We start from the raw sequence: 4,177 nt of genomic DNA, 5'->3' as shown, positions 1-4,177 counted from the left end.
AAATGACTATAAATTTCAATATCTTATACTCTACATTTAACTTCATTGTAAACATTATACAAATGGTGAGTTCAAATCCCATTGGCAGCCCCTTTGATTTTTTTTTTACCCAAAGGGTTTTCAACTTAATATTTACACACCTATCATTTATAAGGTCTATCTGCTTCAAGTTTCACCATTCCAAATCAGCAACTATTTTACATTCTCTCAAACTTCATAAACTCTTATGACATCCACAACACAGTTTTCACTGGTAAGAATAAGAAAGTCAAATGGGATGCTTTGGTCCAGTGACAGAATGTGTGCCATATTTATAGAAGATGTGGGTTCAAATCCTACAGGAAGCCTTCAACTTCAGTCCAAAGTGCTTTTTAACCCCATATATACATTTTATTATTTATAGCTCTATATGCTTCAAGTTTCACTGTTCCAAAACTGAATTATTCTACTCAAGTTTATTCTTATAATTAGCATGCATATGTGGTATTTGTGTGTGTGTGTATGTAAAATGTTTATATGTGTGTATATAAACATTTACATATATATGGATGCATTTATATACAATCATAAACATAAATGAACACACACACATACACATAAAATTGATAAGCACATATATACACAAAAATCTTTATAGCTATGTGTGTGAATGTATGTATGTATGTTTATATATATATATATATATATATATATATATATGTATATATATATGAATGTGCATGTGTATTTATATATAACAGTTTATCTTTGTATAAGATAGACAAAACAGGTATATCAAATATCAAAGGACATAGATTCTTGATTTATTAAAATCATCTCCCACTTATCTCCTAGCCAAGGGACTTATGCAAATACAAAAATACATCGAACCAATTTATAGTCCAAGTAATTAACATAATTAAACAAAAGTGAGCTAAAAGAAATATCACACGAGTAGCCAGTTGGTATATAGACAAATGCATGTTTATCCAATAGCATGCAATATAAATTCTGAATTTATTTTAATTACCTGCAGCTCTGGAGGACCTGCTACAATCACCAAATAGCAACTAAGACAGACTCCATATGAGAAAGGGAGATTATCTCCAGAATCAAGACTTTTCCAAAGTTGACATGACATTTGAGGATATGATTTTAGATATAGATATGTGTGTGTGTTTATGATTTTATATGACTGTGTGTGCATATATATATATGTACAATATATATATAAATACATATACATATTTTTATATACTCAAACATACATTTTTATACATATATATTCACGCACACACACACACACACATATATGTATATATACACTCACACATGGTGAGGCTGACATTGTTTCATACAACTTTGTATACTTTATACAGTCTTCTCGGCCACATGCTTTTGGGTTCAGTCCCACTGTGCATTAACCATGGGTAGGTGTCTCCCACTGTAGCTTCCAGGTTACTAAAGCCTTGAGAGTGGATCTGACAGATGGGAACTGAAACAAAGCCACCTCATACAAACATATAAATAAGTGTGTGTGTGTGTAGACCGGAGTCAGGTGCAGCCTTCCAGCTTGCCCGCCCTGGTCAAACCATCCAACCTTTGTCAGCATGGACAATGGACATTAAATGATGATGGTGATGAATTCAAAGAATTCCCAGTAATTAAAAGTTTAATTAATAACAGATCATTAAACACTAACACATTATAATAAGGCAGTCAGTACATGTAGCTCCAACATCATCATCATCGTTTAACGTCCGCTTTCCATGCTAGCATGGGTTGGACGATTTGACTGAGGACTGGTGAAACCGGATGGCAACACCAGGCTCCAATCTAATTTGGCAGAGTTTCTACAGCTGGATGCCCTTCCTAATGCCAACCACTCAGAGAGTGTAGTGGGTGCTTTTACGTGTCACCCGCACGAAAACGGCCATGCTCGAAATGGTGTCTTTTATGTGCCACCCGCAGAAGCCAGTCCAGGGGCACTGGCAACGATCTCACTCGAAAATCCTACGGGAGCCAGTCAGGCGGTACTGGCAACGGCCACGCTCAAAATGGCAACATCTAAGTATAAATAAAATTGGCTAAATTGATCTTTAAGAGCAACTTATTAAGCAATAAAAGTAGAAAAACCTAAATTTCACATACAGTTCAACAGCTGTTTCATTAAGATACACAACACTAAATATATAATTACATAATTCTTGCACGAAATTAATTTTAAACTATGTTTACCACAATTTTAAAGGAAATGTTATGTTAATCAGAAAACTATTATGCTTTGGGTGTGTGTGTGTGCATGTGCGCACATAAACACACATCTGTGTATACATATATGTGTATACAGATTTATATTTTAATACATAGATATGAATGCATATGTAGACATATATTTATAGTCCTATATATATTTATATTCCAGCTACTGGTCCTGATGATTCCCAGCAATCCTTCTAAAAGCATGCAAGTGAGTCCTAGCAAGACCACGGCACTCACTCTTTCAGAGCTTCCTTGCAACCGGTAAACTTCCAAGCAAGCCGAAGGAGGGTAAAATATACCTTATTCATAAAGGACATAGCAGAGGCCAAAAATTACAGACCTGTCTCTCTGACCTCGCACATCAGCAAAGTCGTGGAAAGAATAGTCAGAAGAAAATTAATCACCTTCCTTGAGGAAAATGATTTGCTGACTGATACCCAATATGGTTTCCTACTAGGAAGAATTTGCCTGACTCAGCTCTTACAATACATTATGATTGAGTGCTGAAACAGCTGCTCAACCACTCAAATGTGGATGTGATATATCTCGACTTTGCAAAGGTCTTCGATAAAGTCAATCATAGAATGGTATGTCACAAGCTGCGTGATCTCGGCATAGTCAGGAAACTAGGAGTGGCTGCATGACTTTCTGAAGGATAGAAGTCAGGTGGTAGTAGCCAATGGGGCATCCTCCAGTGACATGTGAATAGTGAGTGGTGTTCCACAAGGCTCTGTTTTGGGACCACTACTGTTCATAATGGCTCTCTCAGATATGCCCTCAGCCACACAAAGAGCCACGATCACAAGTGATGCAGATAATATAAAATTCTCACAGGTGATACAGAACCCTAAAGATGCTATGCACATGCAACGCAAGTTGGATGAAATATACAAGTGGGCTAAAAAAAGATAGCATGCAGTTTAAAGCTGAAAAGTTTCAAGCTCTGTGCTATCAGCATGCAAAACTAAATGCAATACCAATTGAATACACTGGACCTGGAGGGATTGCAATCCTAGAGACACAGTCAGTGTGAGACCTGGGCATTTACATGAGTAATGATGCATCCTTCCATGTGCATGTTGCTAAGTTGGCAATGAAATGCAGGCGGCAGACCAGATGGAGTCTTAGAACTTTTATAACGAGAGATCAGGAAACCATGATGGTCCTCTGAAGGATACTTGTCTTAAACCGCTTTGACTATTGCTCCCAGCTATGGTCACCAACCAGTGAAAAATTAATTGCAGAACTTCAGGCAATCCAACGAAGTTACACGAAGAAGATAGCCTATATACAACATATAAGCTACTGGGAAAAACTCAAGAGATTGAAATTCTATGCCCTAAAGTGTAGGCAGGAAAGATATGCCATAATATACATCTGGAAGATCCGAGAGGGACTTGTCCCAAACTTTGGCATTGAGAGTAATACTAATGCTCCTAGAACTGCATAGATTCCAAATTTGCCATCAAGACATAGGACAAGATATTGCAACAGCCTGTGCTTAAAAGGTCCACAGTTCTTCAATATCTTCCGAAAGAACCTGACAAACTTACATGGGGTGGATGTATGTGTCTTCAAAATGAAAATAAGCCTCTTACTGTCAAGTGTCCCAGTTGAACCAACTTCACAGCAGGAAGTGCAGATAAGGACAGCAGCATTAAACTCCCTCATGCACAAAACGTCAATTTCTAAAAAGAATTAGTGAAGCAAAATTATGTAACAACACTAAATGGCAGTGCCACAGCATGGCCACAACTAATGAGCTGAATATATATATATATATATATATACATATAGATAGATAGATCTATATATGTGTTCATATACATATACATAAATATATATACACATATATATCTTCACACACACACACATATATATATATATATCTTCATATCTATCTCTTCATATATATATAATCATCATCATCATCATC

The 4,177-nt window shown here is 36.4% G+C and overlaps 1 protein-coding gene across 2 annotated transcripts in view; it reads right to left on the bottom strand.

Annotated features, from left to right (window-relative positions):
- The window catches only part of LOC106870678 (BMP and activin membrane-bound inhibitor homolog), a 141,075-nt gene that overhangs the window by 133,801 nt on the left and 3,097 nt on the right, over positions 1-4,177 (bottom strand). Inside the window, exon 2 of one of the 2 annotated variants that reach the window (XM_052970832.1) lies at positions 3,840-3,929. The exons of the other annotated variant lie outside the window; for it this stretch is intronic. The gene's annotated coding sequence lies outside the window, so the exon portion shown is untranslated. The remainder of the gene's footprint in view (positions 1-3,839; positions 3,930-4,177) is intronic. 2 annotated transcript variants of the gene reach the window in all.

Source organism: Octopus bimaculoides, chromosome 9 (assembly GCF_001194135.2).
Source record: "Octopus bimaculoides isolate UCB-OBI-ISO-001 chromosome 9, ASM119413v2, whole genome shotgun sequence".
Classification (NCBI taxonomy): domain Eukaryota; kingdom Metazoa; phylum Mollusca; class Cephalopoda; order Octopoda; family Octopodidae; genus Octopus; species Octopus bimaculoides.
The sequence above is the reverse complement of the archived record's forward strand: the minus strand, read 5'-3'. Positions and strand labels throughout refer to the sequence as shown.